This window comes from Cygnus atratus, chromosome 10 (genome assembly GCF_013377495.2).
Source record: "Cygnus atratus isolate AKBS03 ecotype Queensland, Australia chromosome 10, CAtr_DNAZoo_HiC_assembly, whole genome shotgun sequence".
Classification (NCBI taxonomy): Eukaryota; Metazoa; Chordata; class Aves; order Anseriformes; family Anatidae; genus Cygnus; species Cygnus atratus.
The window spans coordinates 21,436,705-21,461,176 of NC_066371.1; the positions used below are offsets into that span (position 1 = coordinate 21,436,705).

Genomic DNA, 24,472 nt, shown 5'->3' on the forward strand with positions numbered 1-24,472 from the left:
TTGGTAGATGGCTTTTTGGGAGACAGATGTTTTGGGGATGAATTCAATCAGGAGAGCAGTAAGAAATAAGGTGAGGGGAAGTTTTCCCATTTGGTGAGATGATGCAACACTGCAATAATCTGGAAATAGATGGACTGAACAGCCTTTAACTTGACTGATTTATAATTGAAGTAGACAAAATAAAGGAGAATATACTTTAAAGAATAATCCTACCTCAAACTTTTCATCTGAAACTAGTTTGATCTGGTCAATAGTCACATTTTCCATTTCTTAAGCTAATCAGTATTTGCAGTTTCCAGTCTCTCTCTCTCTATTTTTTAATACTCTGTATTGAAAATGTTCAATTCTTAACAAATGTTAACTCATTCTGATCTGCATAAAAATGAGGTATTTTTGAAATTTTTCACAAAATCAAAATTCTGTGGAAAAAATGTTTTCCCATCATTTTTATTGCAGAATTATAAAATGTGTTCTCAACTCTTAGACATACTTATAATTCTGCAACATATTCATTGTTATAATCCAGTTTTGTTCCTCAAGAGTTTGTGATATGTCAATAATAGTAGTAATCTGGTAATTAATAATCATGTGATTTGTTCATTTTTGATTAAAGAGAAGTGTTCATCTAATTAAAAAGACCTTCTCCTCTTTTCATCATCTTAACCACCCCTGACAGCACTTCACAGCACCAGAAGAAACTTTATAGTGACTGGGATGTCTGTATGGTCCAGAGTGATGCTGAGAGGTTAATTAGAGGTCCTAAACTCAACAGAGCTGTGCTGGCAAAGGTAGAGAGTGCTAAATGTGGCACCAGATAATGGATTTGCTCCACTTTACCATCTTTTTGGACCCTTTAAAAGTAGTACAAAGGCTCCTGAAGAGACTACTGGAATTCTGGTTCATGTTTCTCTCTTCATTCTTGACATTTATGCAACATATTTCACACTGAGGAGCTAAGGAGGAGCAAGCTATTGCAATTATTCGGGGTCATGTTAGCATCAGTAGTCTTGCACTCTATGTACTTCTGCTGACTTGCCAAAAACTAAAAACTGAGAAATTATCATTACACAAATCTCTGCCAGAAAATTTGAGATTATAAGTTATTTTTCTTTAATATTTGGAAGTTAAAAATATCCCAGTAAAAATGTGTTCCTTTCAAAATATATTTCTCAATAAATTTTCATACAAACATGCAATTTTTCCAAACAATTTTATGAAGGAATATTTGACTAAAATCTCCTGAGCATCTCCATATAGTCCATGTTTAGTCCAGATCACAGAATCACAAAATAATTTGGGTTGGAAAGCACCTTAAAGATCATAGAATTCCAACCTCCTGCCATTGGCAGGGACAAGAAGATAGACCTTACCTGGTCTATCTCCATATGGAGATATATATAGCTATTGAAATATATATCTACATATATTTATATAGATAAATGTGGAGATATATGTACAGAGATAGACCAGGTATACCTGGTCTAAATGAATTGCAGATAGAGATGTAATTTAACTAAAATTTCTGACCTAAGGAATGTTCCTTATTCATCAATTTGATGGGAAGAACAATTTTTAAGCCTTCTTTTTTTTTTTCTGTATTACAGAGCTCATTTACATGGGGAATATGTTTTACATCTTCACTTCATGTTTTAAATGCAATTCTGTTGTGTTTTTTTTAAACATTATATATGCTATATAAGTATATACTGCCCTGTTTTAGTATGATTACCAATTTGACCCATGACAAAAATGGCATTTCCTGTTCTGCATTTGTAGCTGAAATATTTTTTTTTCAAGTTCCAAATTTTACTTTCATTTTTAAACCAAATGGGTATTGTGGGAAGGGTAATTAAAATTGCAAGACATCTGGTTCCAGCAGCCTGTTGAGATACATTTCATGTAAAGCATGCCCCTGCTTTGCCTGGCCCTACCTTTCCCTCCCTCCCTTTCCCTATTGTCTTTTACCAGCACAACAAATACAATTACTTTATAGCAAATATCACACAAGACTTTTTCTTTCTTTCTTTCCTTCTTTCTTTCTTTCTTTCTTTTTCTTTCTTTCTTTCTTTCTTTCTTCCTTTCTTTCTAAGTGAAGTTTATCCCTTTTTGGCATATTTTTATAATTCTCATTGCTGGAACAAGTAAGAGTTTGGAACTTGTTTTTAGATTTTAGTCTATATGCAATTAAATGCAATCAACTTCCATTAATAAGGTTTTGGTCACTTAGTTCAAAATGCTGAAACAACATAACCTGTTTTAGGGTTTTGGTTTTTCTTCAAGACACTAATATGGTGTTCATTATCAAAGGACAAAGGGCACTCTGAATTGTAATAAGGACTTTCTGGTTTTAAATTCCATTACTTGCATTAAAACCACTTACTGGCACTAAGAAAAATGAGTATAACTTTGTGCATTTTGTGGCAAATAGGCAGTCTTTTGATATCTTATAGCAGAATGGTTCAGTTAATAGGCCCCTACTTGAAAGTACCCTTTCACACCAATGGTTGCAAGTGCATTCTGCGTTTTTGTGTAAGTCTGACATCCGTGAAAAGACAACCAAGATCTGTTTCTTATTGTGCATTAAAGAGGATTCTTTGGAAACTGCTGAATAACTTAGCAATATGTTCTGTATCATTTTTACTGATGACAAGAGAGATGTCATCTCTGGTGCATCTGTATAAAGTATCCTCTTGGATGACTTCTGTACATTGCAATCTGCTTCGTTTCTTCAAATAGGAAACTGTTTCAAAAGCCCTGTTAATTGACAAACACCAAAAATATTTCACTTATTTGCAAGTAACAAAAATAGAGTGTGCTGACTCTTGGGAATCAGTGTAACAAGTATTCCATTAAGAGAGGGGAAAGAAAAAAAAAAAAGAAAAAGAAAAAAGTGCCCTTGCACTTAATTCAAGAGCAGGGCTATTTTTTTCAACACAAATATGTCATATCATTTTAGCCATTCAGGTCTTTGCCTTGGTGTGTTTAATGAGCACAGCTGTTCCAAGTCGGTTTGTCTTCCAGGCAGGGTCAGGACAGCTGGTCAGGCCTGGAGACAGACTTTTATTATATTTTGGTGTTTAGATTCATTTTATTCTGTTTATCACTTTTGTACTTGGAAAAAGAAAGGGGTCCTTTCCAAATAAAACCCTTTTGAAACAAGATGTAGGCTACCTCTCCTGATGGCCGGGGCCACCATCTCAGCAGGCTTCGTCTGGAGGACTGATCAAGTGTGATGGAGCCGTCCTTCCCTCGGCTGCACTGCATCAGCCCAGGTGGGTGCTGGGGCAGCTTGGGGACACACAAGGTGTCTGTCCAGTGGACATGGCTCTGTGAACAGCGCTTGCAGGACCAAGGCTGGAGGTTTTAGCCACTGATCTCCATTGCAGAGAAAACAGTAAGTCTGCCATGCAAACATGGCCCAATGGTGCTTGAGGCAAAATTAATGAATGCTCCAGCTGCCTGCTGGTGTGGTTAGTGTAGCAGCTTAATTTTTTATTTATTTTATTTTTTTAAAAAGGGAGTGGGAGGGAAGTTACTCCACAAAATGAAGCTGAATAGTTTTTGAACAATACAAATTTCCTGTGGACATTTCACTTCTTTGAAAACAAAAGAGCAGAGGAATAGGGCAGAAAGGAAGGAAGGGACAATGGGAGGGAGAGCAAACAGGGCGCACCTGCCAGCAGGGGTGGGTACAGCTGTGTCTTGTCCCACACTTCTGGTGAGACCAGTTCAGCAGCTAACCTGGGTTTTAAAAGGACACAGAAAGGATAATTGGGTGGTGGGTAGTGGTAAGAAGCAACCTGCTATGGCTGAGAAAATGTTCTGTACGAAAAATGAAGTAATTTTCACCACATTTTACTCAATACTGTTAGCTAAGGATGCTGAGGTAACATATTTGTGTTGTTTTAAAGCCTTTAAATATCTGGGCTGCCCATTTACATTGGATCTCAGTGGAGACCCTTTTTTTCTAAATCTGCAAGTCTCGGTTTTATGGTATCCCTGTTGCATCTGAGGGTGTGTGGGGAGGTGGGGGTTGCTGGAGGCTGCTTTAACATGAGTCGTAAATGAGTCTCTTTTTGCTGTGGCTTGGGCTCATGCCACAAAAATTCATCTTTGGGAAAGCTGCTCAGGATTTGTCACATTACTGTGACTGCAGCTTGGTAATTATTATTCCTAGATTGGGTGTTTTTTTTTAAACTCTGAGGGTTTTGATTTAGCATATTGTATCAGGTCATTAATTCATACCTAGATTGCTATAAATACAGTGAGTCAGCATTGGTCTTCAAATCTGGATCAAAACCTACCTGTAATTTGTCCTCCTGATACCCACAGATTTTGTGATCCCATCACTACTGCCTGCTACAGATGGCCAAGAAATTGGTAACCTGTAATTGTAAAATCCTCTTGAAAGAAGCAAATGTTGTTTAGTGGGATGTGAAGAACCTTATTCTTATTGCTGTCTTCACAGCTTATTCCACCCAATACAAAATGTAAAAGCTAGGAAAATATCACCATTTAAAACTATAAGGACTGTCTCTTTTACTTCCTACTATATTCGTATACTTTTTTTTTTTTTTTTAACAATGGCAGTTCAGGCATCAGCCTGACTTACATTGTGATTTTAAGATGTCATCAGAAACATTTCTTTAAGTGACTGCCAATCACTAATTGCATCTCCTGTACGTCTCCATAGACATTACACATAGATATATTGGTATATAATATTCTTGTGTTTTATGTTTGTATAAACATACTGCTAATACTGTGTTTCTCCGATAGAGATGTCCATAAATCTGGATCTCCAGAGATACCTTTTAATGACTTAAACACTACACCAAACAAGAGATTCCAAGGGGACATGATCAGGATGTAATAATGGGCCAACGTCAAAAAGGATTTATGATTATTATTCATATGACTCAACCATATGCTCCAGCTACTGCTGTAATCTTGCTAGTCTTGGTCTGACATCTGTAGTGATAATGAGTAAAATTGAATTACGCCACAGAAAAAAATCAAGACACTTAAAAAATAACTAGTGGGCTGCCAGAAGAAACATTGACCTCCTCTGTGGGGTCAAGAGATGGTTTTAAAATATGCTGGATGCTCCTGACAAAGTTGAAGCACTCAGAGGATCTGGCAACCAGCTGTTCTAGCTTTATTAGAGAAGAACTTAAGTATAATTGAATTCCTAAACCATATGTATTTATCATTGCAGTTAAAGAACATGCATGATCCTATCAAGTTGACTTTAAAAAAGGAAGTTACCTATTTTGTTTTATATAGCAGGACAACTGGTGCCTGTTCTAAACAATGCAAGGTTGGGGAAGGTGCTTGAATAACATGTATTTTCAGGATCACCTGAGCAGTCGTACTGCCTGTCTGTCTTTTCTGGTTAAGCATTAAGTTTCCAAGTGACTATGGTGTAAAGACAGATATTTGTTTTGTTTCCCCCTAACAGTCTTGGGTCTGTCTTGGTCTCTTACGGAGCAAGCCTCAGCTCTCTGCAGCTGGAGCTGGCACTGGCCTGGAAACAGCAGCTCATCTATGCCATTTCCAGGTTTCTCTGTTCAGTGGGAGGTTAGTAAACATGCAAATACCTCCTGTACCAGTGTGCAGATATGAGAACTCCTTTCTGTTTCTGGATGAACAGATAGTGCTGTGCAAGGTAAATTTGTGAGCATAGACTTCATTAGTTTCTGTCAAAATCCATCAATCTTCCGTTATTGACCACAGCACTTAGGTGGAGGTGAAAATTCATTTGTTTCTCACTAAGAAAGAGAAAACTCAGGTGAAATGGCCTGATGTCAGCCTTGCTAATCCTGCAGTGGTGGTTAGCAAAAGGGCAGCAAGCAGAAGTCAAAGAAGCTCATGCATAAAGTGGGCTAAGTCACAAACCACCAAAGTTGCTATAAAATCGTAGCCAAACATAGCAGTAAAGGACAAATATTTAGGCAGTGTCAGTCAGTCAACTAATGTATGTATCAGCATATTAGTGAGGAAATCCCCAGAACCTCTGTGGGAGGTTTTCCTTTTGATCTGCCATCGCCTGCCAGGCTGCTGGCATCACTGCTGCAGCCACGAGGCAGGCACGAGCAGCTCCTCTGGGATTTGAACAAGTTGCTCCTTAAGGCAAATATCCACTTCATTAATTCGAAGGCATGCTGAGCAACTGGCAGCAGGTGAGGAGCAAAAGACAGGGAACCAGATGAGCATGTCAAATATTTGTTGGTAGTGAGGCAAGCTTGTCTGCCTGCTAGATTCTGGTGCCTCTCCTCATCCTCCCGAGTTCTTCAGCCAAAAGACGAGTTCAACATCTGCAAAGCCTGCAGTCTTGGCCTGCAGGAACACAAGCACTGGTAGATTTGAGATGTTGTCTTAAGCACCTGACATCCTCCATCTATCTTCCTTATTTTCAATTATTTCTAAGCTATAGGGTGACCTAATCAAACAAGCTCCCGTCTGATGTCAAAGCTCTTTCTTTGCTTTAATCTCTTCACATTTCTATAGACTTTCTTTTTCCTCTGGAACTATCAAAGTATTTTCTTAACAAGCACATCAACGAAAAACAAAGTCTGCATTCTTGAATTCTAAGTCACACGTAAACCTTAAAGATGCTGTTTGCTCAGTGTTGACAGAAGCAGTCGTCTGCCCTAATTTACCTTCATCGTATGTTTTTATTAGAGCTGTGAGAGCGTGCAAAAACTCACCAGGGGGACATGCGTGTTACAGGGCTCTTTTCTTAAACTCTCTAAGCTCTAATAAGAACATACTGGCTAAAGCACTGTGCTGCATTGGGAAAGTAATACCTCTCTGTCCTGTGTTCCTTCAGTGCTAGAACAAACCTCTCAGACAATATTCACTCCCTTAAAGACATCACAACAGGAGTGAAGAAACAGGCTTTGAGGACTGGTGTCAAGGAATCATCTCTTGTCTATTGACATTCTTCTGCTCAGTCCTACCAAAAAGCTTAGCAATGCTTTATCTCTAATTCAGGTGTCTAGTCTGGTACCCCAAGACTAACTCAATTATTTTTCAGGTGTACATGGGGAATGGTTGGTGCCATTGACTTACATTAATGAGCCTTTAAAAGTAAGTGAAATGCCAACCTATTGTCTATAAGCTCACATTTTCTAAACAGCATTTCCATATCCACTGAGGAATTTTTAATGGTCAACCAGTTGACCAATATTAGATATGGATGTATACAACCACATGCATAAAAATCAAAGACAGACAATATGAGCTCAACAGTAGAAGGGTTATCGTTGTAGCTGATTGGGGTGCTTCACATTTAACTTACAGAAATCACTTAGATTAGAGAAAGGTGTTATTTGATCTTCCATTTTTCCACAGATGCTGCCAAATAGTTTTCTAAATCTGTCCCAAATGTGGCCAGGTCTCTGTATTGGGCCAGTGTGAGTATAGTAGTGGTTTTGTTCCTTCTTGCTACTATTTCTTCTCCCCCCTATGCTTCCTCCCAGACTTTGGGGTGAGAACACGGAGCCCCAGAATATCACACGCATTAGACAAAACAAAGCTCCAAGGTGCGCTAGATGTAATAACCTGCAATGTCTCCTCTGTCATCCCAAATTACTGGAACATGCTGTGTTTCAGTCCTGCACACCTACATGCCTGGAGCAGGGTCAGGCGCAGCTCCTCCTTGCTGAAGTGTTCTTGCATTGCTTTCTGATTGCCTCCGAGGTCATGGGCACTGTGCTTAGGCTGGTCACCTGGGCGGTGGGGGGGTGGGTCTTCATGCATTATGTGGCTTCTCAGAAATGTTTTGGAGTCTGCTGGCTGCCCCCAGTAGAACTGGGGAGATTTATCACAGCCAGCAAGCAAGTCAGGCATATGAGACTCCCCAGCACCTGGCTGGTGCCTTCAGCAATCGCATAAATCAGCCTCCCCATTTGGATTCAGGGGGGAATTTTTCCTTCCACGTCAAGGCTGGCAAGGCTGCACATTTGGGAGCTGTGCTTTCTCTTAAAAATTATAATAATCTTCTATGACAGCATAGGTAATCCATTTCTAAAGCGATCCTGGATGTTCATTGGTAAACTCTTCTATCAGGGGACATAGGTCTTTGGTCAGTAATGTCAGTAACTGCTTGCTTTCTTAATGAAGTTCATTATAATTGGGCTTTTACCTTACTACTTGGACTTAGTGGATGTTGAGAAACCACTGCAGCCACAGTAGGTGGCTGTGTAGGGAAACACTCGCTGGGCTCTTTTGTGCTAGATACTTTTTCTGCAGTCTCAGGTGACTGGACTTTAAGACCTAATGTGCTGTTTCAGCCTGATGTTATTATAGTCCTAAAATAAGCCAGGTCTACTGAAACAGTTTGTCACAGTGCTTTGAAAATTCATCTCAATCAGGTAAAAGCAGGTTAGAAAGCTGTTAAAATGTGCAGAAAGAGCTAACAGCCAAGTGACCACGAGTACTTGAAGGCAGTAGACTCTTCCTTTGTCTCAGGTGGGTCCAGAAGATGATATTTTCCAGAGCTGCATGGTGAGAGAATCCACACCTACCACTTCATGGCAGGCATTTGTGCTTTAAAGAGTGTTGAGGCTACACAGAGACACATCTATAATGTCCTGATGTACTCATTGGCACAGGTGGAAGACAAAGATTTAAAACTGATATTTCAGGTAAATCAATGGAAATATGGCAAAAAGTGGTAAAATAGATGTTTTCCCATAAATCAGTGAACTGTAATATAACCTAGGTATTTTTCTCTCTTACCCCTGCAAATACTGCATCCATCAGAGGACTTAGCCCCCAAATAGCTCTGCATATACTTCTTGCATGTGATATTTTTAATCACTGATACTTTGTGCTCTATTTCACTTACTGTTGCCTTGCATCTAGTTTGGTTGGTTGTTTTTTAGGAAGGTTAATGATGGAAAGGAGTTTGATTATTTTGCAGTTTGCTCATGCCTTTCACATACTTTTTCTTCTCTTTACCTGAAAAAGAAAACAGCAAGCATGGCAGAATCCCATACGTATGACCTGGTGCTGTGCCAGCAAAACCCCACCCATCCAGCAAATCAGATTTTTTACAGTACTTTCTTGAAACGTGAGTTTATGAATTTTGATAAAACATTGTTGGAAGAGCTCTAAGGGTTTGAAAGGGCTTGCTTTGTTTTTATTTGGTTTGCACAATGCGATTCTTGCTTGCAGCAATATTATTTAGTGATGATCATGGCAGGAATAATTCCTAGTGTCAGACAGACTCTTGCTATTGAAGTCCTGTTTAATCTTGCACTTACTTTTAAACCTTTTTTAAAAGAGCATCGGAGGAGCACTAAGTGCTCAGAACAGCTGGAAAGGCAAAGCTCGGGGCATCACATGCATTTCTATTCTACTTACGGGTGTGAGCTGACTAGCATGACTAAGGGTAAGGATAATGAGTGGAAAAGAACATGTGCCATTCTCTGCCCATGTCTACTCAAGGTAAGGTACAGATAAGTCTAAGAGGATGGCCGATTTTTTTTACAGTAATTGTTGCTTAATTCACTTCTCAGAGTTTGTATAGAGATCGTACATCTAAATGAGCAATAAGGATGAAGACAGTTGGAGAATCAGACAAGAAAGTTGTATCATGTCCAATAGGACTGTGTGACTACTGAGAAGCAAAGTGGTTGTAGAAGTGGAAAATAGGGATACAGTAATTTGCGCTATGGATAGATTAGTGAAGATAGAAACATGGAGGGATTAGGGTTAAGAAATAGGCAACACTTCTCTGTACATGGTGAAAACATAGCATTTGAATGTTGTGTGGTGGAAAATGAAAGATCAAATTACCAAAAGGACTGAATTCCCAAATGTGTTGAAGCCAATGGCTATTGGTGCCATTGCTTCCTTTTGATAATATGTACGTTCCATGTTGAAGAAGGGGGATCATGGGTTATTTTTCAATTATACCAGAGTGTTTTGTTAGTCAGATGGTTCTAGCAAGTATGTAGAAAAAACACATAGCTTAACAGCTACAATGGTTTGTATAAAAGAGATCCTCTTTTATAGTTTGCCATGCAGAAAGACTATCTAGTAAGTAATCGAGTCATGGCTGTCTGAATGGAAAAGAACAACACAGCAACAGGCCCAGGGTTCTTCATCCTCAGCCTTATTGTCATCTTCTGCAGTATCAGCCTTTCCTGAGACTTTTATGTTGGAAATGAGCCTTATCCAGTGTCCAGGTAAGTACTTGACACAAACACCAACAGGTTAATAGTGAAAAGCTGCTCTTTCCTCACTCCCTATAGTAACACATTAGAAGAGCTGTGCAGGCAAGGTGCACTGGTAAGCGCTTTGCCATAGAGAGTAAAATACAATAATGAGAAAAGAGAGAGTGGCAATATCCAAGCTACCTTCACCATCAACTCAAACATGGGTCATAACTGTAGGAAATGTAACCAAGCTTATCGGATCCTCAGCAAATGTAAGCCAGCATAGCTTTCTTTTTCAGAAAAATAAGGTTTCTTTTTCAGAAACCTTATTCAGATTTACAAGGATCTGGCTCTATGGCTTTTGTCACAGCCAGACTGAAAACAATGAAAACAACAACAACAAAAAACACATTCCTTCCCCCCGCCCCCCCCCCCCCAAAAAAAAAATCAACCAACAACCCAACACCAAAACATTACGCTGTGTTATAGGTTTATCTTAAGATATTAACCAGCTCTAAGGTGCTTTGCTGGGCATGAAAGTGTGTAGGAATGCTTGAGTGTTCTCAAAGACAATGGCAAAAAGAAATCCGATAACTTAAAAGTGCATTTGCACACTGTTAACAAAGGTCTTTTGGTAGACTGCAACCTGTACTGCTGCTAATGTACCAAAGCTGTCAATCTAGGAGCACAGTGTCCAAAATCAACCCAGGGAAATTTCCTTCCAATAGTCACAGTGTGAGAATAATCACTGCCACCCTTGTATCATAGGGATTTCATATCTTTCAACAGACTTTTCTATCATCCTTGCAGTAGTGGTTTGTGAAATGAATGAAGTCCCATAAGTGAAAACATAAGTAGAGTAAGTGACCTTCATACATACAGGTATAAAATAACAAATCAAGCATCGCAACAAGCCAGCAGCTCAGTGTGCACAGATGGAAGCAGACAAAATAAATTAAACTGATTTTGATATCTGCTGTATTCCCCAGTATCTCAGAGGCTCTGAAAAGTTGCACAGGTATTTTTCGTTTTTGTTTTTCAGTTGCTTATATTCAGATTTTTAAAAACCCAGAATCTGCTTTATGGATATTTTCTCAGCCATTTAATGATAAATTGAGGGAAGGACTACTATAAATTCAGTAACTAATTGGGCTGGTAATTTAATCATAAATTACGTGTCAATTTAAGTTTTTTTTTATTATTTTCAGTAATAATGTTTACTCTGTTTTGTGCTCTTTAATTTGGATTAAAACCACTGCTTTAAACCACCATCTTAAAACTCAGAAGAAAAAAGAACTTATAAAAGGAAGTAGCTGAATGCTAGTTTCAGGATGTTTTTATTAGAATACTTTTAGAAGAAATGGTTGGTGAAATATTGTTCTTGTAGCTCAGTTTTCCTTACTACTGAGGAAAATCAGAAGCAAAAAAGGAGGTGGTTTCTGGTCACACCACAAGTCTTAGAGAATTAGGGCTCGGTCTCTGCTTACTTTTTAAACTCATAAAATGTGTAGGCTCATTGCTCAGTTCAGCGGTGTTGCTTTGAGTAACTGGAAGCCATGCCAGCCTATTCACCCAGCCTGCTTCTAACCAGATGTACGAGCCCATAACCTGCCTTTCCCTACCTTTCGCCTCAGTCCCAACAGGAAGGAGATGCCGCATCCTTCTGTAAGCAGAATATGGCCAATGTAGAATGTTGTGGCAGAAGAGATTTCTTTATTCCAGAGATTCATATGTTTTATAATGGTAACTGAAATGCTTTTCGCTCAGATTGTAGCTATGACATACTGAGCTCAAGAGATTTACAACAGGAAAGAATTTGAGCAATACATCTAGAATATAAAAATCAGAAACAGAAAAAAATGGGTGTTTTTCATTGTTTGGATTCTTTCAGATTGAATGTTACTAGTTTATATGCTGAATTCCCTGAGTTTCTGGGAGTTTGCATGCCTCTTCTGGGGGAAGAGGCCCCAGCAGAGGCATAAACTCAGAGGCACTATTTGGTACCTGGTCCCATGTTTTCATCTATCTAATTTCATGTATGACGTTTAGCTAACAATACTCAGCTACACGACCAGCTGTCTGTGCATGCAGCACTGCATGAACATTTTTTCTTTCCATGTTTATCTGTGCTTTTTACACCCTTTCATTGTGTGTAGGGCTTAAAACAAAGTTATAAAAAGCACTGCTGTTGCATAAATATGACAAAGCTCTGAAACAGAGGAAAAACTGGGTTATTGCCCTAACCATTCAACCAGCTGAAATGTTTTCTCCCTTTAATCAAATGTCGCTGTGTCATTAGCACGCTTAAGCAAAGAGCTTAATAGGTGGCTTAGTCCAAAGGTGTACAGCCCAATATCAGAAGAATCCTGCTTTGTAGTCTGTGTCATGAGAAGCAAACAGTAGGTCATGCTCTAGAAGCTGTTTACAAAAACTGATCTGGGTCTGACGTGAAGAAAAGGTTGGTTTTCAGCTCTGAGCCTCTCGGCTTAGTGGCCTGTTGTTTCTGTGCTGCCCAGAGCTCTGTTCTGCTGGAGACAGCATGAGTGTCCTCTGGTGGCTGACAGCCCGCAGCAAGTCCCTCGGGTCTGTAGGCACTGTGAGCTGCTGAGACAAAACATCCCTTAGTTTTATTTTTTGTAAATCAGATAGTCTTTCTTGCCTTGCATGGCTTCAGTATCTCATTTTCTTTGCAAGTATCCTTCTTATTCAAAATGCCCTGCAATGACTGAAAACACTGGAAGGTGCTGTGAAGCCTTGCCTCCCTCCCAGCTCCATGCCGTGGCCCTGCTGTTGTAGTGCTCCTGCCACTGCCAGGGCTCGGGGGAGAGCAACAGGAAGAGTTAAACGACTTTTGCCGTGAGATTTTCGTAACGATAGCCTGTGTCTATGAAGGCTTGTAACTCAGCTTGCGTGCACCCACATCACACAGTACTGTGGGAGCTGCTTTTGCCATGAGAGCTAAGATTACATAGCAGTTTCCGTCCCAGCCTCGTGATTCCACACATGCACATTTCCAAAATACTCCGTTCTCGGGGATGAGTGTTTTTTTATGGACTTGCTCTGTGCCAGAATATTCTGCAAAATCTGTTGAGCTTTTTGGGGGTTACAAGAGGATAGCAATAATTCTCTTCCTATCAGTCAAAACATTCCAACCACCATTTATTTCAGCAAGAAACAAATAAAATTACTGCGGGTCCCACAGTATGTCTCTTCACGCACCTTCTCTTCTACAGTCATTCTCCTCTTTCCAGACAGCATTGCTTTCACTTTCCCCACTGAAATAATTAAAACTATCTCCCTCTGCTCTCTTTTCCTTCCAACAAATCCGCTCTTCCTTTTCCTAGAAAATCTTTACTTCTTGTTTTCCCCTCAGTCTTTATACTGGCTGCTCCCCTGCTTAGACAGTAGCTGTTCCTTCTCCCGGGGAGAAGATCCCATAGTGTCACCATCCATTGCTAAGACCACAGGTGGGTGGAATTTGGCCCCATACTGACCACTTGGACAGGACCTTAGGCTCAGGGTTCACAGGAGTACCCTGGGAGGATTTCAATGCAAAAAAAAAAAAAAAAAAGGCAGTTTTTTATTTTATCCTACACCATTTTAAAGCAAAGGGCTGGATTACCTAGGGACAATATTTGAGCCGCAGTGGCCCCATGGTTTCCACGACGAGTTGGCTGGAATATCCCTGAGGACTGCACCTGCACTGCTTTTTATTTTCCGTCATGAGCATGATATTGCCATTTGGTCGAGTCAAACTCACCCTCTTCACTCTGCCTGTCACTCGAAGGAGCAGAGCTTACCCATCCAGAGCTCAGAGCAGAATCTGGCCCTGTTACTTTGGTATCTTTCTCTGTTTGTAAGTTCTGTCCTCTGTACTTGAGCCTGCATGAAGTGGTGGCATCTGACATTTTAAGCCAAGCTCTTTGTAGCATCTCAGAATTAAACACTCTCTCTTGTTTGGTTTATCTTTACTATCAACTATGATGGATCCACAAGCTCCAGGTCCTTTCAGAAAACAAACATGACTGACAGCAATCGTTATACAAAAAAGCTGAAGAAACCATGCTTTGATGGATTTTGTTAGGATTCAAAATAGCATGGAGTTAAAAGAAAGTAGGTGCTTTGGAGCATAAGATCGTAAAATGCTAATTTCAGTGACACAGTGGTGGACTGAGTAAATATAGAAAGGATTTATTATGAAGTTCTTTAGTGTTGTTGGCACTGGCAGCAAATTGCTGGGCAACATTATATCACCAAAATCCAGGAAATAGCACAAACATTGAACCACTGGATTTTCAGTGACAATAATGAGAGAAGCTTTGGTATTGGTTGGCATCCCCACAAAAGGCGCATGTTGGCATGTTCAGGAATGTAAATGATAGATTTGCTGCTTGAAGTTCATAATTATTTAATCAAACCCAGACTGCAGAACCTGGAGGGACATCGTGTATCCTTAAAGGAGAAGAAAGGGGGAGAGAGCAAGAAAGAAAAGATAGTCATACTTTGCAAATGATGGAAGGTATCAGTCCCCTGGGTGTGCCTACCACATATTTGTGATTGCTGCAGAATTTGTGGGTGATCTTTTCTGCTTTTCTACCACATCACCATATCTTTAAGTAGCCCTGCAGAAAATAAATTGCTGACAATCTCTTTTATGTGCTGATGGAAGTCAGATCAATTATTTCCATTTCCTTTCATGGAAGAAAGTAAATCTACAGATCAGGGCAGGAAACCACTCATTTGATAAACTATTTCTACACTACTGTACATACACACACACACACATAACCTTCCCCTTCTTTCCTGCAAACAGACACACACAACTACAAACCCTCTCTCTTCTAGACGCACAGAGAGGCACGTTATTTTCAGCTCACATTTCACGTTTAGATTACTATTACAGAATTACAAGACTTATTTTTGTTTCCATTTTTTGGAAGAAAAAGAAAGAAAAGATAATGAACATTCCATTTTCAGAAATAAATCTCCCAGCACTGTATGTTCTGGCGTGTAACAGGCCGAGCAGCAGAGGTCTGCTACTTTCCCAGCCTGGGCTTTGTTGCTGACTCAACTTTCAATTTAGTCCAAGCGTGATGGAAAAAGAAAAAAAAAAAGTCTTTCAAAAGTAGTAATTGTGTGTTTCTGGGGAGAGAGAACAAATTACTAAATCAAATTAGCATTACATTTCATTCCTAGACCCTAGGAGATTCAAGGATTTACATAAGATACTTTCTGAAATTATGTTGTTACTGCAAACATTAAGATTCTGCACAAAATCCCCAAGAAGTGATGTGTCCTTAGGTGATGTCACCATACAATACTTTAAAAAATTACGAAGTAAGAAATACTTTAACAGCACACTATCTACACAACCATACTATTTTTTAAAAGAAAAATGTAGGCTTTTATTATATTCTGTAAGATTTAATACCATTAATCCATTCACTGTGTGTGCTAGGAATACTTGCACTGTTTTTTTCTGCAGTATCGCTTATCTTTCTTTTCTCTCCTTGTGGACAAAAATGTTTGACTCGTGGCTGTAGAAGATTATGTCCAGGCTCCACACAAGACTGTGGAATTTACCACAGATTCCTAGGCACGCATCATTTGAATCAAAAAGCTAAAAAAGAGTGCTCAGCATTACTCCATTTCCCACCCATTTTTTTTTTCCTCTAGTGACCTCCTCCTTCTTTGCATCACCAAATTCTTTGTAATTCTATCTCACTTTATTGAATTATTTTTTTGCAAAACTGAGGTAGAGCAAAGTTTCCATGTGGGGCACTGCAGCTCATTGCATGAGTGCTCCTGCCCTGAGGGCATCCGTGCTCCTGCTCCCTCCCTGTGCCACAAGGCTTCTTCCAGCTCAAGTTTTAAAATTCATTCTAGTAAAAACAATGGTGCAGTGATGAAAATAAAAATAATGATAATTAAAAAGGCTTCCATGTCTAGGGCATGTGCAACCAATAATTAGTCATTTGAAAATTAATCAGAGTACAATGTATAGAGTTTTATTGTAAATGTTATGAGTTTTAGGTCCTCCAATGAACTGCAAATGGTGACAGGAGAAATGAAGTTAAATTGTATTTATGTCTCAAGATCTATAAAGTATAGTTAGTATCATTGTACTTGTCAAGACAGGACTACTCCATCTGAGGAGCTAAACCACAATAGCAAAAAGAAAAATGGAACTTATGTTTAATTTTTTTTTAATTTAAAGATGACTTTGACAGCTCTAGAAAACAAGGACAACAGTAAAACATATGTATGTCAAAACAGCTTCATAACTGTAAAAAATATTTTGTGTTGTTTTTTAAAGTAGGACTGAACATTTCTATTTATCCTAGGACTATGTATTTTCTGTGTTTCAGACAATAAATGCTCCCCACAAATTTATGTAATTATATGTAATATATTCAGGAAAACTAATTACTGAAGCAATTTATGTTTGGAAAGTTATCTCTAAAGCCAGAGGGGTAGAAACATTTTTATAATGAGAATTCACATCCCACACATAATTTCTTTTATTTAATCTACCTATTTATAGAAACCTATTATATATATAAAAGGTGGAATAAATTCAACAGCTGAAAAGCATAAGAAAAATATGCAAATTGTGTCATAAACGGCTAAAATACAGGTATTTTTATACTCCTTTATTATAAATAATTATGAAGCTAAACATTGAGTTCATATCAGATACATATGCTACCACTCTCAATGTGTCCTTCCTCTACCTCACAAATAGACATGTATATTACTATAATATTGGGAAAAAATGAGCAATGACCCCTTCTTCTTATCTTTTGTTTGGTTGTTTCTTTCTTTTTTTTTTCTTGATAAGGAATGTGGACTTTACATTTAAATTTCCTGTTTTCTGTTTGTTTGCTGGCACCAAGACCACCTATGTGATTTACATTTTTTTTGTGCTCGGTGCTTTTCTAAAACAGAATAAGTAACTCTTTTCAGCTCTCTGTTGCAAACCTCTAAAACTGATAACAGCTTTTATATAAATTCTGTGATTAAAAAAGATGTGAATAGGCTTTACAGTTCTGAGTACGTTTTACATATAAATTATTAAAAACAAGCAGGATCACTCAGGAAAGTCTTCACTCATTGATCTGCAAGGATCAGCCAGAGAGGGGAAGGAATATGTACAATATCTAATTATATTCATATGAAAAGCATAACCCACACAGATTTTTTTTTCTCTGTATCACAAAAAGCTTCATTTCCTGCTAAAGTTTCTGGGTGTGCTGCTTAGCTGCTGGTCTTTCTCAAAGGCTGCAATTTTGAACGAGGCAGATCCATTATCCAAATATATATGCTCTCTGCAGCTGCAAATCCAGCAAAATCAAGGGGACACTTCCCAAGGGGAAATCACGCATGAAGATCAGGCAAACCAGCTGCACACAGGCACAGCTTCAATGAGACCAAATGAGCCACATCACTTCACACCAGGAGAAAAGTTGTACTGAAGTTGTTTTTAACTGATATTTTAAAATTGGCTCAATCTCTCTCTACAGATGAGTCTCAGTATTTGAAACAGGTAGAACATGTACGTGTCAATAGGTCCATCGCTAATAATATGTTACATTGTGTCACAAGGTGTGTTGAAGAAAATCCCACTAATATAACTAGGAGTCATGAACTAATACAAAGAGAGAGAATTGGTTTTATTTATGAGAATTTACCTGTGCTCCAAAAATGTGTTGCCATCTCAAAGCTTTCTTTTTTTCTTTCTTGTCAGAGATGCTTTCTATTTTCTTTCAGCTTTTCCTCATACTGCATACAAACATTTTAAGTCCTTGTGCACAGTCATCATTTCAAGTGCAATTCTGATTTTTAATACATTTTTGCTTATTTTCAAGAACTATGGAGAGAAAGACAGCATGAGCAATGGGTGCTGCTGTAGATGATCTGCGTCTGAGCTGTCCCACCAAAATCACACATACTGGCCTTCATCATTTTTGTTACAAAATACAATTAATGCAGCAGGTATGTGTTTATCCATACATTATACTCTCCAGTTTATATGACATATTTGTGATATTTTTTTTCTAATATCATAATTGTGACTCTGTGAGCTTCCCAATCCTGCAGTTGGAAAGTTCGTCCAATTTCTTCCTGATTTCCCCAAGAGAGCTTTTGTGCACCAGCAGTCTGTGTTTGAGGAATTAAGAAAATGTAATTATATGCTTAGATACCTTATGTCCCTAAATCGCTTGCTGATAAGTAGCTGCCAAATTTTAGCCCTGTATTCTTGGTTGTTTCCAGCACTGGGAGCTTTGTGGGTGTCAGAGGGACTTTTGGCACGTTCCCAGAAAGGTGCCAGCTGTGCTTGAGCCAGCTGTGCTTCTCGCGTCTGCCTCTGTATCAAACTGCATGTGTCTTTGGAAACTGAAGTTGTTGATGGTGAATATATGCCTTAATTTGTATTTCAGTAGTTTCAGTTAAATTATAGCTCCTCTTTTACTAGCTGTATTCCTTCTGCAATATAGGATGAAATCGGTTCTTCAAAAGTTGCTTCTTGGTTAGAGTTCATGTACAATCATTACCACTGTTTTCGTCTTAAAAGATCTTTCTTGACAGGCACATATAGAACACAAAATATTTAAGCATGGTGCATTTATGTCAGACATTCACATAGTAATTCATTCATACCTCTGTATATCATACAGTTTTGTGTACAATGTAAATAGCACATATTTTCCAAACAGCACTTATGCTTAAAGCCTAAATCTCCATTTATCCAACAAATAAATTTCTCCATCCCTTCAACCCAGAAAGCTAAACACTTCGTCGAAGTGGTGAACCCCTAAGTTAATGACATGGTCTATGCTGACGTCACTGGACATGACAGTAATTCCACAGCATAAAACACAGCCAATATAATATCAACATGCCAAGCCTTAAGATAAAGTTTAAACTGAACCCCTTTCCGTAAAAAAAAACATGTTTTCACAGTTGAAGTAGTTTGCAGAAATTTGTTTATATAAACAGAAATGTCATTTTTTGTAGGAGAAAATGTACAAGAAACACCTACACTGGTTATTTATTTTTTAATGATATATGTTTCAATAAGAAATATATTTAATCATTTTAATTACTCTAATTTGACTTTTATACTGTATTACTGATTATACCTTTTTAACACTGTTACATAATACAATGACAAAGGGCATTCAAAAAAAACTGTTTCAGTGGCTTTAAGTGACAATGTTTTGTAGCTTTTGGTTTAATGTTAATATTAATGTTTCAGTTCATTTTTCTGCCTTGCAATACTTTATTTTCGATTCCAGAATAACTATTGAGTTGGAAAGTCTGATTTCTGATCAGACTGAGGAAATTTCTGATCAGACTGAGGAAATTCTTTGCAAATCTGAAGAATTTGGAATTTATATGTTTTTATATCCTTTCTCTGTGCCTCAGTTTCCCCTTTTGTAAAAAGGAAAAAGATGGTCCTTCCATTGTGAAATACTTTGAGATTGACTTACAAAAAATATTTATGTAAAATTGTTTTGTTTTGCTTATCGTGTTCTTATTCTATTTCAGCAAGTCCTCTATGGACCAGATTCTCAGAAGCATGATGCTACCCAACAGCTGACTCACCCACTGTACCTCTAACCTTCCTCCTGCCTAGAAAGTCTTTCCATCATGCCACCTCATCACAGCAGCTCCTACCCACTGCCTGCTGTGATTTTTCCCATTCCCTCCCCCAAGGCAGGATGCGGGCAGCAGCCCAGTGAAGACCCTGAGATTTCTAGTGCTGCCATAGCTGAGCCATGGGGCTGCTGCACTGGGCAACTGGAGCAGTCTGGTGCAGGCAGTTTCAGCCCATCCCCAGCTCTGGCCTCTCTGCCTCAAGCTGGTGTTCACTGCAGCCATGGCAAGCGAGTAGCAAAAGTTGTCTACAAGCTTGCAGGTCTGATTCCCTCTTTAGGAGAAAGACCAGAAAAAAAGCAAGTCTTGAATATCACGATAGCTTGTTTTTTAATGTTTCAGTCACTAACTTGCCATGTTAGGTTCTAAAACTAGACCGTGACCCTGCAGTGGCCACATCATTATTACCACACCCAAGATAATGGAGACATCACCCAGATCTCAGCTGGGTCCTGTCCTGTCATCCAAGCAACAGCTGTCCTGAATTAAACTCATAAACAGTCACTCTGGTAAGGCAGAATATTGTTCAGACCAGGAAATGTGTAAGGAAAATATTGCTGTATAGATCCATTTTTGAAAAGTTAGTATTTCTGAATGGAAAGAGTTTAATACACTTTAATAACACCAACCAAATATGTTGGAATATATTTGGATATAGTTATTAGCACTCAGGTAGACTAATGTAACTGTCCAGGAGACACTCTTCAAAATGAGCCTGGCAATACAGAGCATTTGCTTTCTATACTCTTCTGCATTCTGCCATCACATATCTATGCTGCAATTTGCCATGTATAATATTCACATTATTGCCTTAACTACCATGTGCTTTAAGAGTGCCATGTGACAGGGACTTTGAGGGAAGAGGAGAGGGAAGGGATTCCAGCTGCTCATGTATCATGCTTGCTCCCACCTGACAGCTTCTCCAGACAGGGTTGTACATCCCCTCATCAGTTGGAGCGAGAGGCAGGGCATGCAGCTGGCTTTGTTGTTTCCCAAATGCTATTGCAGAGTGCACCATGGGGCAGATCAGGATCATGGGGTGTGTTTTGAAACAAAATGGCTCTTGGCTGTGCAAAATAGAAGTAACCATTAGTAACAAAAGTGTGGGTATGGTGCAGCACACATAAACTCATTTACTTAAGCAAAACCATGCAGATGCACCTGAGGTTACCTTTTGAACTCTCTGAAATACATAGCAGAAACTAACTGTGCAGTATGCTGATCTAATTGTGCATACATAAGGGAAAATGCTTTGCTACATGCTTAAATAAGCTCTGTAGATAAATTGGATGCTATCAAATGAATAAGTTTATACAATCAAAAAGCACAGGAGATTTTGGCTATCCTTTTACTCCATAAGATAGTTTTGTACAGCAATAAGCAGAAGACCCAACTATACAGCGCCAAGGGTATCTCACAGGTAACATCCAGAACCCTGGGAAAACAGGATGTATGAGAGGCATTTAAGAATACTATAAGGTTGCTGTTAAAGATAGAGAAATAGCAAAATTGCTGTTCAAGTCTTATTTAAATTATACTCCCCACTGTTTTCCATTATGTTTGAAACCTGGTAATAGTTCAGCAGCCTGTCAAAAAAAAAAAAAAAAATTCTGTAAGTGGGAGGGCTGACAAAATTACAGCAGCTGGGTATCTATTCCTCTGAACTTCACTGTGCAGAGCTACTGTGGATCTTCCTGCAGAAAGCGAATCAAGGTGGAAGAGAAAAATTGGTTTCATTAACAGTCTCTGTCACTGAAGAGTCAAATAATTTTTCACTCTTCAGTTGCGTTCAATTACCGAGATATTACTAGAAGTAGTTCTTCTGTGACAGAGAGCTTTAACGGTGTTTTTTCTTTTTTAGCACTTTGCTTATTGTGCACTCCTGTTGCACCCATTGGTGGGTGCAGATTAACACCTGTTACTGTTTTTACAGAAAATGATGAATGGTGCCATTACTGGCACAGCTTTATGTGAGCAAAATTAAGCTCGTGCATTTTAAATTTTGTAGTTACAGTAATTACCACAATTACTTTCAAATTATAGTTTGCACGGACCGTGCATCAAAGCTGAAAAACTGCGAACAGCCATCTACCCACGGTTCTTGGAGAGGGCTGTAGGAAAAATGCAAACTGCGGGCTTGCTCCATGCCTTCCTTGAGTCAAGAGAAAGCTATAAGGCACCCGACTTTTTTGCCCTCAGCTAGCCATTTTCATAACACTCCTCTCTAAGACATGTATAAGGAACTCACATTTCAATTTATAGCTATATTTGATTCAAATATGAAATGTGTAGTTCCAAAGCTTGACTCAAATCACAAGTGCTTATCTGGATTTTTGAAACCTGACCCATGTGACTGAACTAACAGGCATAGTTGTACTTTGGAGTTAACTGCACACATCAGTTGTACCAGCCATTATAGTTCATCTACCAACCATTATAGTTCATCTCACCTGGTGTTGACTGTTGAATGTCTGAGCAATCTAAGCTGCTCATCGTGGTTTCCTTGGCAGTTATTGGGGATCACTCCACCAAAGACAAACAAGTGGTATTAATGAGAACAGTTGCCCTCCAGTAGTGTCTATTTCTTTCTTTTGACTATAGAGGGAGCCAAGAAAACTCGCTTGGACCAGAAGCCCAGCTTTTACTTAGACATCTAGCTGAGCTGAAGGAAAACTGCCAGTACCAGGTAGTCAGATACTGCCCTTCATCCATTTAAGCAGCTGTCACACAGTTGCATTTTCTTCTAGGTAAAAGATGTTAAAACAAGGATGTTTCTGATTTTTTTGTTCTGTTTTGTTTTTTTTTTTTGTCAGGCTGAATTTCCTACAGTGAGATGTACAGAAATCATAGCCCGTACTTTCTGAAAGGTGATAATTGAAAATGTAGTTGTTAAGAGATCTAATAATCTTTTAGATTGTTAAAGCTATAGCTAATAAAAACATTAATGACCTATTTATCTGTTTGTTTGTTTGTTTCCTGGAGCTAACCATGAAACTAGTCATCCTTTCCCTGTTTTGTGGTGAGACCAGAAAAAGTATCTTTGTGGTTTAATCTGATATAAAATTTTCTCTAAAATACTTTGCATAAAAATTGTTCTTACAAAGAAATGTATTTTCAAAAAACAAAACAAAACACTATTCCTATATCATGTTTCTTGGAATTAATCATCTCCATTCATGCAAACTGACCATTATATCTTTCAGTTGACAGCACTGTGTTTTCTTTTCTTTTTCTTTTTTTCCTAGTACATTTGTAGCATGTGGATCAAAGGTTTATGGATTCTTGTCTTTTCTTGAACCCAGAAGCAAAGTAGTAACACAGCCAAGTTTTGAAAGTTTGTAAATCATTAAGAAACAAAGCAGACAAAACATATAGTGTTCCCAAGAGACATGAGACATGAAAGCATCTGTGTTGTGATCTACATACACAAATCTGTTGGGACTAGACTTAGTTGTTCAGTAGGACTTGGAATGCACTATGATTCAGATCTTCTGTTGTAACTTTAAGGAATCAGTTTATATATTTTGTCTCAAATCCCTCAAATTCTATGTTTGTAATGGAGTTGAACCTGTCCACTACTCTGGACTGAACTTTAGATTTTAGGACACTCTGATCTCCATCCAGATTTCAAGTACACGTCTCATAATACATGTTCTCCTTGAAAGCAAACACTGTAGAGGTTTCCTAGTCTTTGGTTTCTTTACAAACCTGGTAAAAAAAGCTATCCCTATTGAAGTTAGTGGGGCTTTGTCACTACCTTCAGGATTTCATCCCTGTTTCTTGCTGTTGTTTTCTTGCTGTGGTTCCCTGGTGATAGTTTATCAGAGGTCTCCTTTTCTGCTTGCTTCACCTGACAATGTTTAGCCTGACTCCACACAGTCAGCAAGGTCAGTATCAGGCTGGAAAATGGCATGTGCTAGCACATACAGGTATTACTGTCGTTCGCCTTTCTTTTCATAAACAGTTTTACTCAGTGCTAATGCTTTGTTAGGGCTATCGTGAGGTTCCAAGCCAAATGCCTTATATAAGTTATACATCTGTGTTGTTACCTTCATCAGTTTGTTTGACAGGACTTATTTTTCCATAAAGTCTTCTTGACTGGCACCAATTATACTGTCATCCTTTAATTTTCTACTAATTGAATACCTTATCAGCTTTTCCATTACTTCGCTTGGGACTGTTGCCAGACTAACTGACCTATAATTACTGTGATCATTCTGCTTCCTCTTTTGGCTTTTGGCAATGTTGCATATTTCTACTGTTCTCTGGCAACCTTTGGATTTATAGTGCATGAGCTCTCTGATTTAAAACATAATCATCTCTAATAAAACGATTTTAACAGTGACTTTCCTGAAATATGCAATGTAATATCCTACAAACGTATCTTTTTCCTTCAAATACTAAACAATAGTGTGTGTCTGCATGCATCTATATACCATATATATTATTTCTGTCTTATCTGTAATATTAATAACAATGTTGATTTAAGCAATCCAGTAACATGTTCATACCATTTTAAGGAATTGTAGGTAAGTGGATATAGTTCCCAAACACATTCTTATTTTTCTTAGCAATGAATATTTCCTTAGCTTTCTTTATGATATTTCTATGTGTTTTTTTTTTATTTTTTTTCTCACTTAAAC

General features: G+C 38.5%; 1 long non-coding RNA gene across 5 annotated transcripts in view; it reads left to right on the forward strand.

Annotated features, from left to right (window-relative positions):
* Nucleotides 1–24,472, forward strand: part of LOC118253711 (uncharacterized) — a 43,926-nt gene that overhangs the window by 5,298 nt on the left and 14,156 nt on the right. For 2 of the 5 annotated variants that reach the window (XR_007708699.1, XR_007708698.1), the window contains exons 1-4: nucleotides 2,994–3,272; nucleotides 18,038–18,164; nucleotides 19,722–22,515; nucleotides 22,643–22,696. This is a non-coding gene — a long non-coding RNA (uncharacterized LOC118253711). Of the gene's footprint in view, nucleotides 1–2,978; nucleotides 3,273–18,037; nucleotides 18,165–19,721; nucleotides 22,516–22,642; nucleotides 22,697–24,472 lie in introns of those variants that run through there. The other 3 variants (XR_007708697.1, XR_004780500.2, XR_004780499.2) reach the window with 3 other exon arrangements.